A 14,057-nucleotide genomic window follows, 5' to 3' on the forward strand; every position below is an offset into this window, starting at 1 on the left:
CCATAAGATTTCACACACATTTGAACATTTGGACAAGGCGTGGGGCCCGAAAATTTCTTTAATTTCTGCAAGAAGAAAACATTTTATGACCAATGACACGCCCAGTAATATTTAATTTTATTAATTTTGTCTCCGCGAGTGAGCATTCCAACAGAGAGCGCTCATGTTGTATCACATTTATGCAAGCGCCTGCACGCCATACATGGAGCAGTATTCGAAGAGAACGCGCCGGAGAGGTCGTTCACGTAGCGGCTGCCTTTGCGCATGCGTTTTCGTGTGTACTTTTGGCATAAAGATAGCGACATGATCTAGCAACTTCTCCAAATTCATTATCTTACCCACATAATCACCCATCTACTGAATAAACAGAAGTCCGCCATATTTGTCTCCCTTGACATCCAAAAAGCCTTTGACCGGGTATGGCATTCTAGACTGCTCTTCAAACTACAAACCTATGCACTCCCAGTTAACTGTGTTCGCCTTATAGCATCCTTCCTTCAATACCGTCAACACACAATCAACGATGCCTGCTTCCGCATCTTTCACCTTGCTGCAGCATTCTCCCATGCCTCCCTCCAAGGCCACCTGAATCTCCTAGTCGATTGATGTAATGCATGGAAACTTCAAGTCAATCCGCAGAAAAGCCAAGCCACCATCTATGGTAGTACCACTCGGCGTTTCCGTTGTCCAGATTTGCGTCTCTCCATCTGCAACCAACCCATCCCTCTAACTAACAAAGTATTTAGGACTAACTCCCGACAGAAAACTAACATGGAATGCACACCTCATTACCATCCAACACAAAGCTCGAAACCGACTAAAACTACAAAAATTCGCGTGAAAATTACACCAACAGTGACGTATTTTAACTCTAATATAAAATCGCCATACGAGTTTTAACAACCACCAGTATTTTTAGCTACGTGTATTTTACAAATCTTCGTTTATTGTTACTTGTTTTTATGTAAAAATCGTCACTATCGTCCACTTATGTATTTTTTATCAAATCATCTCTTATTGTAACCTTTTACATGTTTTAATCATTTTTCAATACGGTTTTTGTAACCTTTGGCTAAAAAGAGCTTTGTCTATTACCAGCCCGCTCCCGCTGTGAGGAACTAAAATAACTATAAAGGAAAAAACGTCGCAACCTCCAATGCAAAACACTCACTTGAAGATGGCTGAATGATTGTCAGCCGAAATATCGTTGCAGAAGTCAGCATTACCTGGCTGCAGGTCCGAAACTTCATGGAACACTCAAACTAGTTCTCTACCATTCCTCTGTCGAACAACGTGCGGGAAAAACGAGCAGTCTTTCTGTGCGAACTGTGATTTCTCTTGTTTTATTACTATGATTATTTCGCCCTATGTAAATAGGAGTCAACAAAATATTTGGCATTTTGAGGAAACAGTTGACGATTGTAATTTCTTGAGGAAATATCTTGGCAGCGAGAAACGCATTTCGTTTAATGATTACTACCCCAAATCACTCATCATATTCATGGCTCTTTAGATTACTTCGTGAAATAAAAAACGAGATGCCCTTCTCAGAACTTCTTCGACGTCAATCAAAACAGCTAGGATTCCACACCGCGCTGGGCTGCTCCAGAAGAGGACGGATAAGAAAAGTGAAAGCAGCCTCAAGCAGAAGATTTGTTGCATCTTTTAAGTGTTCCGGTAATAAAATGCAATATTTGGTGCGGGTTTCCCACAATATTTTCTGCGTGAAGTTTCCAATTTGTGTTATTTCTAGTTGTGGGCCTTGGGGTTGTGTGAGTTGTCGTGGTTCCGAAATGTAAAGAAATTTTTTAATGTACGGGATGCTGCACTTTTTATTGTTGAGGACCAGTTGCCACTTTTCACATCTTGCAGATAATCTGGTGAAATCATTTTGCAATTCATTTCAATATTCTGGTGACTGTTAAACGACGGCATCATCTGCAACATGTGTCTCCTAAAGGGTTATATAGATCAAGAACAGCAGAGGTCTTATAAAGTTTCCTTGAAGAACCATGGATATGGCTTTTGATCTACGAGATAGTTTGCATTCGATTACTACGAAGAGTGCCGTAAATATAGATGTGGATCAAGACAGATACGAAGATGTAGTATTTCTCAGCTTCGGAAAAGCATTGGACTCAGTACCAAACTTATGCTTATTATCAAAGGTACTGTCGTATGGGGTATCAAGCGTAGTTTGTAACTGAATTAATGATTTTTTGGTAGGGAGGACGCAGGAAGTTATCGAGGATGAAGAGTCATCGAGAGACGTAGAAGTAGCTTCGGGTGTACCACAGGAACTGTTTTGGGTCCTTTGCTGGTGGTGTCGTATATTAATTGTCTTGGGAACAATTTTAATAGTAATTTCAGACTTTCCGCAGATGATGCAGTTATTTGTAATGAAATACAGTCTCGGAGAAGCTGCACAAATATTCAGACAGATACTGAACAGATTTGAAAGTGTTCCAAAGATTGACAACTTGTTTCAAATGTTTCGAAATGTAAAATTGTGCCTTTCACAAAATGAGAAAACGTAGTAGCCTCAATTAGAATCTATAAACTCGCAGAAATACTCGAGTGCAACACTCTGTACGGGTATAAAATGGAACAATCACGTAAGCTCATTCTTGCGTAAAGCTGGTAGCAGACTTCGGTTTATTGGTAGAATACTAGAGAAATGCCATCAGTCTGCAAAGGAGATTCCTTACAAATCATTGTACGACCCATCCTAGAATATTGCTCAAGTGTATGAGACCCATCCCAGATAGGACTGATGTGGGATACTGAACGTATACAGAGAAGAGCAACACGAAAAGTCACAGGTCTGTGGGATACAAGGGAGAGAGTAACAGAGATGTTGGAAGAAGTGAACTGGCAGAAAATGGACGTAAACTACCCCGAGAAAGCTTACTTACAAAGTCTCAAGAATGAGGTTTCAGTGATATTTCTAGGAACGTACACTGATCAGACAGAACGTATGGCCACCGACCTACTGTCGACATGAGCCCGTCCAGCGTCACGTGGCGAGGAATGACTGGTAGTCAGACACACTCACATTGTATCAGAGAGCGTACTATCCATGTGTGGAATGGGGAAGGCACGTGATTTTTCTGAGTGTGGTGTCGGACGTCATAGGCTGAGCAGACTGTTCAATAGGACAGGCGGCGAACTGTGACGGAAAATAACATCAGACTTTAATGCTGAGCGGAGTACAAGCGGGTCTGAACACACAGTGAACCGAACGTTCCTAACAATAAGTCTCAGTAGCTGACGACGCTTGAGTGTGCCATTGTTAAAAACACGACATCGGCAGCTACAGCTGAAATGGGCACTGGGCGTTGGCGCAGTGATAGAGCGTTGCATAGTCTGATGAATCCCGATACCTTCTTCATCATGCCGAGGGGAGGATGCGAATCCGTCGCCTCTCAGGCGAACAGCTCCTTGACACCTGTACTGCGGGACGGAGACAATCTGGCGGCGGCCCATTATCTACATCTACATCTACATCCATACTCCGAAAGCGACCTGACGGTGTGTGGCGGAGGGTACCTTGAGTACCTCTATCGGCTCTCCCTTCTATTCCGGTCTCGTATTGTTCGTGGAAAGAAGGTTTGTCGGTATGCCTCTGTGTGGGCTCTAATCTCTCTGATTTTATCCTCATGGTCTCTTCGCGAGATATACGTAGGAGGGAGCAATATACTGCTTGACCCCTCGGTGAAGGTATGTTCTCGAAACTTTAACAAAAAAAGCCCGTACCGAGCTACTGAGCGTCTCTCCTGCAGAGTATTCCACTGGAGTTCATCTATCATCTCCGTAACGCTTTCGCGATTACTAAATGATCCTGTAACGAAGCGCGAATGCTCTGGGAAACATTCCATGGGTCTAGTGGAGCTCGTCCAAAGCAGCATGACGGCCAAGGAGTATCGTACATTGGTTGCAGACCAGCAGACCATGTACACCCCTTCATGACGATCATGTTTCTCGATGGCATGGCGTTTTTCAACAAAATAACGCGCCATGTAGCAAGGCCAGGAGGGTGATGGTGTGATTCGAGGAGCACAATGCCGACTTCCGGTTGACGTGCTGCCCCCCCCCCCCCCAACTCACCATACTGACCCCAATCGAACACATCTGGGACGGGAATTAGGTGACTTGTGTGTGCCGATGTGGTGCCAGCTACTTCCAACGAGCTACCAAGGCCTCATTGCTTCCATGTCACGTTGTGTCGCCGCTTTTATACACGCCAAAGGTAGACATACCGGCTATTAGACAGGTGGTTGTAATGTTCTTGCTGATTATCGTGATACAACCCTGTACATATCGCTCCCATAGGTTCGTGAGGACAAGATCAGAATAGTCACAGTACTTACAGGGGCATTAAACAGTCATTCATTCCGCGTTCTATACGTGAATGGGATAGGAAAAAGCCTTAATGATTGGTAAAACGGGACATACTCTCTGCCATGCCGAGTGTAGAGTGCAGTGTGTAGATGCAGATGGATGGGGGCCGGCGCGGAGCCGTGTGGCGCCGGCGACGGCAGCAGCGAGGAGCAGCGCCCCTGGCGGCAGCGCGGGGAAGCTGCCAGCGGGCGGCCGGTGGGCGCGGGCAGGTGAGGCGGGCAGCGCCAGCCAGTGCGACCGCGGCCGCCCAGGTGTCAGCTACAGCAGCGCCGAGGCAGCGGCGGCGGGGCGACGAGACGCGCGTGTGTTCGAGATCGTCCGCTCGCCAGCTTGTCGTGTTGTTGTGAGGATTGTTTTCGTGTCGGGAACAAAAAAAAAAAGAAGGATTTGTGTGCCGGGTGATTTCGCGCGCGGCTGGGGCGATCCGCCGGGACAGGACAGTGCGGCGGTTAGAAGAAGAAATAACAGGAGCGGAGGAGGCGGCCCGGCGCGACACGGCACTGCCGATAAGGAGCGTCGTTATCGAGATGACGGTGCCGGCTTATCTGGCGATAGCGAGGTAGAGGCGCAGAGGTAGCGAGAGGCCCAGAGGTAGCGGGGCTGCCGAGGTGCCCGTGTGTGCGGCGGTGAGCGACAGTGCGCGCCACGGGCAGGCTGGCGGCCGACTGCGGGACGCCGACGCCGACGCCGACGCCTCTGGACGCCGGCGGCGCGCCGCTGCTCTTCCTGCAGCTGCACCAGCGCCACGACGCCGCCTCCGCCTTCCTGTAAGCCGACACTCCTTCTCTTCACACCTTTACACCGACACTCGGTGACACTCTGATCTGCGGAGAGTGCAAGCGCGTGTTCAATGGAATCTACGTCTCCCAGTATTAAAAGCCAATTGATTAAGTCTCACACTGCCATACCACTCACAAAACATTCGTGAATGTACTCTCCGTTTCTTTTTCCAGTACACGATAAGCGCTTGTGACGTGTTGTTTGTTGAATTGCTGGCCTCTGACACAATTTCCAGAGGCTGCCTCGTTTTGCTTGGGGAGGTCTCCAGCTGGGTTCGCTATACCTCCGAGGCTGAAAAGGGACCGTATCGGAAGACCTGCATCAGTCTCGGATAATATCAAATTTTATTCATTAAGTGCAAAATTACTTTGACGTCAGCTGCACTATTTTTTAGTAACACATGAACAGTTGTGCCGGCCTGGGACTCGAACCCGTATTCCCACATACCGCGAGCAGCCGACTTAACGACATCGGCTATCCGTGCACGCTCTCCCGACCGAACCAGACCTGCATAAGCCACGCTGTCCACATCCCCTAATGCCACAGTATGTGCTTCTTGCAACAGGAAGAGACAATGTTATCATGTTTTTTATCTCGTTGAGACTCGTAATACACTTTTTTTTTGTCTGTCTGAAGGACACTGTTTAGTAAAATACAGACACTGTGAACTAAAATATTTGTGTTTTACACTATGTTTATTTAGTTGCTACACGTCTCAGTTGTTCGGCCACTGGCAGATGACATTAATACCCACACGTCTCTGAACCTCAGAGTTAAGATTATAATCAAATTTTGGCCATATTCTAATACAATCAAAACCCTTCTGACGATGAGCTGAAGGTCGAAACGCATCGTGACAAATTAGTCTTTTTTCAGTAACTTTATTATCTGTTTACATAGCAATTGCACAGTACGTTCATATAGTTTTTGGCTGGGTTCAACTTCAGAACAATGTAAGCTGCATGTGCCATTATCTGCGTTAATATAAAAAGTACACTTAAAAAAGCAAGTGCAATGTTAATGCAGATAGTGGCGAGTTACATATGTAAACTGTGTATTCACAGATATGAGGTAGTTTGTACCTAGTTGAAACGGATCGGAATACATTGTTAAACTGAGTTTTAAACAGTGACGAACGCAGTACAAGAAACTGCTAAAGTGATTGAGGTTGTATGCAATACAGAATGTCAGTGTTTATGATAATAACAAATTGCACTCAACATAAAACGATGCGTGTTTTGTGACGGGCAGTGGTATTATGAAACCTAATTTTAGTTTTAGAACTACAGACTCGCTAGAGGCTAACACAACAGAAGAAAAGCAAGTTCTCCGTGATCGCTGGTAAGGCCTGTTTACTGGTGGCCGGTCTACTCGCGTGGTCAGAATTGCGTCGTAAAATGTGAATTAGAGTAACCGACAGTGCCTGGCACACGCGAGGTTAAACTCACATCCTTACTGCTTACGACATTCGACAATAGATATGCAGCGATGGAAAGTGATCATTGTAGACGGAAGTCTATTTGAGGTCTAGCATGTATGCACAAAAGTGGGAGAGGATAGTGGGGGAGGGGGATAAAGGGGTAGTAGCTTGGGAAAAAAAACTAAGTCCCAGAGCTAATTGCAAAAACGATATTAGGGAAGACGGATTTGGACCACAAGCGTCTAGCTATTGGCGTAGAACAACGACTCAAAATGTGCTTCGTGTACGATAAATGTTCTGATTTCCCAAACAGCACTCCCTTTCCTTAAAGGAGTAATAATACTGACAATGTAGATGCATTGCTATTACAGTGGTTTCATACCTGCAATTGTCACAGTAGTATTTGCCGAGTCCCTACACCATTTTTGGCGGCCCTCGGACCAACATATCCAAAACACCTTTTCGGACCAAAAAATCCAAAACACCTTTCATAGTCTACATGTGGCACAGTTGGAAGCATCTGTGTTTGGTAGAGCAGACACACATCTGCCAAAGACAGATGCGGTTCGTTGCACATGGGCTGCAACGGGTACCGTCACAGTGCCTTAAGATTCTCAGTAGAATCTAGTTACTTTCAACTCCTTTTTTTTCTTTTTACGTTGTCTGAAAAATCAGTGTAGTGCAGAGTGCGCTGTCAGTAGTACCACAAAGTTCGCTTCAAATTATTTGTTTCAACGGTGAAAATCTCGATTGGTTAACCAACAAGTTTGTACTAGAAGGAACATCATATGTTTATACTTCTGTACAACCATCTCCGCAAAAGGAAGGCTCCACTTCGCTAAAGTGTTATGACTATTACAAAAATAAAGTAAATATAGGAGTGCGAAAAGTTTACCTGTTTGCTGTCCAGATAATAAGTTAGCGGCCCTGTTTCCACATTGGCACAAGACGGTATACTACGCGATATGTTAAGAGCTACGAATTATAAATCTGAAAATATTTTAAGTACAACAACATCGGCCTGGCGCCTTTGTCGCGCGAAATCACCATTTTAACGCTATCTGTATTTGATTCTTTAAGCATGTTGGAGAATTAAACAGTGTTTTAACGCCGACCGCAAACAATTTGAAAGTTACCACTGTAGTTTGTGAAGTGAGCTGCTCCAAAGTAGTGGAGTGGGAAATCAATCGCTGTGCGGGGTATAAGAAACCAAACGAGACGCGCCTTATGCTGTGTCCTGTTTGTTCGTTAATGCCACGAACTTTCACTGCCAGCTGCCGTCATGTGTTTTCCACCAGGTGGGTCTCTCACCCATTACGCACACTCGCGACAGAGGACTATACGCGAATATTACGTCTTTTCTCTGAGAATAAAATCAGCTTGCTTCGAAATTTCACAAAGCTTCACCGCCAGAACCAGTTCAATGATAATAAATCAATACGTCTGGTTACACCGATAAATCAGGAAGAGGCTTTTTCTGTGTTAGGCAGCGTATGATAGCTGCGCCCGCTATTTCGCCGTGCAACGTTAAAAGGACTGCGGGCAGTATGTTGGTGAGCCTGCTTTCGTCTGCCTACTGTGCCGCGTATCTCAGTGTAAACACAAATACAAAATTCACGTCACGTTTCTCTTATCACCCTCTCGCCTGACGAGCTATAAACGAGAACTTATGCAACAAGGTGTTCCCATTCAAACGAAATTAATTCAAACTAGTTTGCTTCACAGAATATTTTTTCTCTGTTTACCTGAGTTCCGCATAAACAAAAACGCTTTTTGTCTGTCTCAGATAAACATTTTTCTTGGTTCGGGTCCCGCGTGAGACTAACAAGTAATTATAAGCAGTGTTCACTACACGCTAAAGATTTTATTCTCCTTGTAATATTCCAGTATTATGCAAGAACAGCACGGTTCAACCTCACGACCAGGTTAATTCGTATTTCAGCGTAACCGCCTAAATTTTAGAAAAACTAATTATGTGTCGTTTGTATTGTTACCATTGAAAGCGCCATTATTACGAAAAGATTATTAAATTTCTGACTTTTTAACGTATTCTTTTGATCTTTGCTTATCACTTAATTTTTATTACCAAGCACTGCAACTGCTTTTTGTTTCTAATTTTTACCTTTCACAGTTGCACGCTCCTATTAAAAAAATACTTTGATTTTCCTATTGTGCACTATCGTTGATTTTTTTTAAACAAACTTTTCTTAAAGGATACTCCGCGCCTACTTTATAACCTATAGCTCTTTACTTTCCTGCCGACTAACTATTTATAGTTCTCCTTTTTTGCAAGTTTCACTTTCATTATAACTGCCTTGAAAAATTTTGTGTTCTAGTGCTTCAATATTTATGAGTTGTAGACGTAATTTTGAGCCTAACACGTCTATTCACCTGTTATATTTACGTATGTCGTCGCTCCCTCGGCGTGGTAAACCACTCTCCACTTCACAGAATATTTTTTCTCTTTTTACCCCGAGTACCACATCAACAAAAACGCTTTTTGTCGTCTCAGATAAACATTTTTCTCGGTTCGGGTCCCGCGTGAGACTAACTAGTAATTATAAGCAATCATTCAGTTGCACGAGAATTAGTTTCCTACAAAAGAAAATATGTATGAATTATTTATTTTTGCAATTCAGTTTTTCGAGTAGGGACTCGGTAACTTCTTAAAGAGAATGAGATACATTTTCTGTTCATATTTTTTGAGTATAAGAGCTGTCACTGTCATTGCTTACATTGTTCTTCAGAAATATTGCATTTGCAGAGTGCGACGTGACTCTCGTTTCGAAATCGGAGCGTTTACGAAAACAGTTTTTTAATTATTCATGATTACTTATAACGCGTGTTCGTCAAAAAGATCCAGTAGCAAAGCATATCTAGGCGCGCTAATTAATGTATTGCAATATGCGTTTTACAGTTAGCGAGAACCCGTCGCAACGCAAGATAATTTGTCCCTTTCGTTATTAATGTATTCATAATCCCTTATTTTTCAGAATAATTATCGAGTCTTACATGGTGACAGTTTCAATGAGTCATTTGTTAAGATCTCACAGACATAATGTTTAGATCGCTCTATCTGATAAAACCAAGTGTGACATCGACGCTAATGCTCTCGCAAGAGACTAGTTGCAACGGTGGAGATCCGTAGATGTCATAAACAACTTGCAAAACTGTCATATTTTCAACGTCAAATTTATTATTGTACTTCCATTAAATTCAGTTTCACAGCAATGACTGTATTAGCGCTGTGGTGCAACCTCAGACATACAGATACTACTTTCTCTTCGCATTTCCTACATTAAGCAGTTTCTTGCATTAAATTTTCTATGCCTTAAAATGGCATTTTTTTCCTCCACTGCTTAAAGTTTTTTTTGTAAGAGTTTGTATCTTCTGTTTCCTTCTTAAATGTCTCCCCTGCACAGTACATGTGCAGTTTTATTATGTCTGTATCTGTTCTCTTTCAACTTCTTGTGTTCTTTTATGTTTCCTCTCAATGATTTGGATACGTTCATCGTACTTCTCTGCTAAAAACTGTTACTTATTACCTTACACAGCAATTTCAGCAGAACAGCCTTCTTGTAGAACATTGTCCTTATCAAAAACGCTGGTTTTATCTCTGACGACTATTAAATCGGATCCCTTACCTGCTATTAAGTGTTTTCGAAATATACTCTGCTCGTAAACCACAGAATGTGTAATTCACAGCAATTTTCGTTGATAATAGGTACAGTTACTCTACTAATTTCATTAGTGATGCGTCTTAGACATCTCCTTCTCCTTCTATACAGGTAGCGTTATTAATTGATCGGAAAATCAAGTGTGTCCCTCATTTCTTTTATAGACTGAATACGAACTCCACAAAATTTTGGAGATAGTTGGATATTTCCTCTGTATGTCTATGTAAAGGATCTATGGTCTCCAGTGATTCATTATTGGAAAATAGTGTAATTATTCGATTTGTTAATCTTTGTTTCTTTGAAAATAACTTCGCAATAGTGAAAAAGCCTGTAATATTCAATCACTATAACGCGGAAAGATCATTTTTCCTCCTACGCGCCTATTCACGGAGGTAAAACTACTGTGATGCGAGAACCGCTCAGCATAGAGCAGTTGACGTTATTCCACAGTTTTCACTAGACTCATACTCGAGGTGCATATCGCAAACTCTTGATCAGTAGAGTTTTCCAAAACTGCTGTGTACCGCTGTCAACGTTCAAGTAAAATTGCCGGAAAAAATTGTGCTCTACAGCAGGTATTGTGAGTGAGTGGAACAAGTTACCCTGTGTACTGGACTGCGTTGACATTTTTAATTGTAATTTAAAATTTATGAGTATGTTCTGTACCCATTTTGCTCATAACTCTGAAGTGTCTCTAGCTGTGTTACGAACTTAAAACACATTCATTTATTTTGAGTCAGACATAAAAATATAAATGAAAAATTGAACTGTAGATTTTTTGTATTTCGATCTAATTTTCTCGACATTTACAATTGCGGTGTTATGAATAGTAGAGTAATTGACGGAAAGTCTTCGAGTACAATCAGAAGTAATATCTGCCGTTCCCCAAGGATCTGTTGTTCCTGATCTACATACACGATTAGGAGACAATCTGAGCTGCCCTCTCAGATTATTTGCAGATGATGCTGTCATTTGAAGTCATGTAATGTCATCAGATGATCAAAACAAATGGCAAAATGATTTAGATAAGATATCTGTATGGTGCAAAAAGTGGCAATTGCCTCTACATCATGAAAAGTGTGATTTCATCTACAAGAGCAGTAAAAAGAACCCACCAAATTTTACTTACATGATAAATCACACAAATTTAAAGGCTGTAAACTCAACTAAATACTTAGGGTTTACAATTACGAATAACATAAATTGGAACGATCAGACAGATAGTGCTGTGGGGAAAAGCAAACCAAACACTGCGATTTATTGACAGAACACTTAGAAAATGTAACAGGTTTATTAAGGAAACTGCTTACACTACGCTTGCCCGCCCTCTTCTGGAGGACTGCTGTTCGGTGTGCGATCGGCACCAGACAGGACTGACGGAGGACATCGAAAAAGTTCAAAGAAGGGCTGCACGTTTTGCGTTATCGCTAAATAGGGGAGAGTGTGCCGCGGATATGATACGCGAATTGAGGTGGCCGTCATTGAAATATAAGTGCAATGAAATATATGTGTTTTTCTCTGCGACAGGACCTTCTCATAAAATTTCAGGCACCAACTTTCTCCTCAGACTGTAAAAATATTTTGTTGGCGCCCACCTAGATAGCGAGAAATGGTCATCATAATAGAATAAGAGAAATCAGAGCTAGCACGCAAAGATTTAAGTGTTCGTTTTCCCCGTGCGCTGTTCGAGAGTGGAACGGTAGAGAAGTTGATTAATGGTGGTTCGATTATTCCTCTACTTAATTGTTAATTTTAGAGTGATCATGTCGATATAGATGTAGGTGTAGACAAAATAAAAGTTAGTTTGTTTTCGCAAGATTTGTCTTAGTATAAGGTTTATGCGTGTTTTTTATATAAAAATATCGTTTTTTGAACTCCTCATAGAGACATGTTCTCGTTTTAGACGTCATGAATTAAATGCGCGCGTTCTTTCACACGATCACGCAAACACTGTGGAACGTAGTAATTAAAGGTTTCTCGCTATTAAGAGCTTTGAGTACTAAGTGAAACTTCCCATAGAAAACTGTGTAGTAATGCTCAAATTTTTAACATAAAGGTTCCGAGCAACGATGTATAAGACAACGTTGAAATTAACCAGCATTAAGAATCTACATTTTTATGCTGTCACTCGAGCTAGGGAAGTCAAACTTCAACGACGATTAGAATATTAGACAATAAACATAGTTTAGTAATCTACTGACGTAATCCGGAAGACTGCTTCACTATGAGGTTCAAATCGCAATGCTTAGCTACAAATTTAAGCATATTTTGTGACTGGCGCCTGCATTATAAAACCTAATTGCCTTGAATTTATTTCTTTTTTAAAATCTCGTGTGAATCTGAGAATTAAAGTGCGTCGTTATTGTTTTTGTTTTTCCCTCTGTCTCGAGGGTGATGTAGAATTACCTGTTAAGTCATTTGGACCTGCTACGTCAAGAGCCACGTAAAAAAGCGGACACTTCTCAGTCAGCTGTTCCGAGGACGAGGTGAAAAAGCCCCGAGGGCCTTCTGCGGTTTCAGGAAGGTGTCGCAAGCCAAAGCGATCGCTGCGTCACACGGCCAGGCGCGCGTTTGCGATCGTCAATCGTCACGCTCCACGTGATCGCTCCCCGCTGCAGCCCGCGTGCAGTGTGGGGCAATTTGTCGGGCCGGCGGCGCCGCATCTCGGCGTCGCGCCGGGCATGCTGATCGCAGGGTGGGAAAGGGCTGCGGAGGGCGCAGGGAGCGGGAGCAACCGCTCGATACCACAGGAAGCGGGCTCACGTCTGGGGCCGCGCGAGGATCGGTGGCAAGCTGCTAACGTACAGCTAAACGTGACAAAAACCACACTGGCCCCGTCAACTGTTATCTGAGTTAAATTACTTGGCATCAACACCTAACGTTGCGATGCTGTCGTGACAAGTACTGAGTTCCCGCGGGCAACTATCACAGCACTCTGCTCTCCAGGACTACAAGAAATCGCTTTAAACTCTCTGTTTCTTCCAACAAAAATCAAGTAAAACAAGTCCGAAGGTCACGTTGGGCTGGTGCATAAGTTCGTAGAATTTTTCCGTCAGTTTAATAAACATGACTGATCACAGAGACTTAAGTCATCAATAGCATATTTTCCTTCACTGTTAACAGTAGTCTGCTAACACTGGGGTTGGTGTTGTTGTGGTCTTCAGTCCAGAGAATGGTTTGATGCAGCTCTCCATGCTACTCTATCCTGTGCAAGATTCTTCATCTCCCAGTACGTACTGCAGCCTACATCCTTCTGAATCTTTTAGTGTATTCATCTCTTGGTCTCCCTCTACGATTTTTACCCTCCACGCTGCCTTCCAATACTAAATTGGTGATCCCTTGATGCCTCAGAATGTGACCTACCAATTTCTCTTCTCTCCGGCTACACTCCATACAAATACTTTCAGAAACGACTTCCTGACACTTAAATCTATACTCGATGTTAACAAATTTCTCTTCTTCAGAAATGCTTTCCTTGCCGTTGCCAGTCTACATTTTATATCCTCTCTACTTCGACCATTATCAGTTATTTTTCTCCCCAAATAGTAAAACTCATTTACTACTTTAAGAGTCTCATGTCCTAATCTAATTCCCGCAGTATCACCCGATTTAAGTCGACTACATTCCATTATCCTCGCTTTGCTTTTGTTAATGTTCATCTTATACCCACCTTTCAAGACACTTTCCATTCCGTTCAGCTGCACTTCCAGTCCTTTGCTGTCTCTGACAGTATTACAATGTCATCAACGAACCTCAAAGTTTTTATTACTTCTTCATGG

The 14,057-nt window shown here is 42.8% G+C and overlaps 1 protein-coding gene across 2 annotated transcripts in view; it reads left to right on the plus strand.

Moving 5' to 3' along the window:
• The first annotated feature begins 4,645 nt into the window (after positions 1–4,645).
• The window catches only part of LOC126091982 (putative transcription factor SOX-15), a 392,355-nt gene continuing 382,943 nt past the window's right edge, over positions 4,646–14,057 (plus strand). For both annotated transcript variants that reach the window (XM_049907346.1, XM_049907345.1), the window contains exon 1: positions 4,646–5,168. The gene's annotated coding sequence lies outside the window, so the exon portion shown is untranslated. The remainder of the gene's footprint in view (positions 5,169–14,057) is intronic.

Source organism: Schistocerca cancellata, chromosome 7 (assembly GCF_023864275.1).
Source record: "Schistocerca cancellata isolate TAMUIC-IGC-003103 chromosome 7, iqSchCanc2.1, whole genome shotgun sequence".
NCBI lineage: Eukaryota > Metazoa > Arthropoda > Insecta > Orthoptera > Acrididae > Schistocerca > Schistocerca cancellata.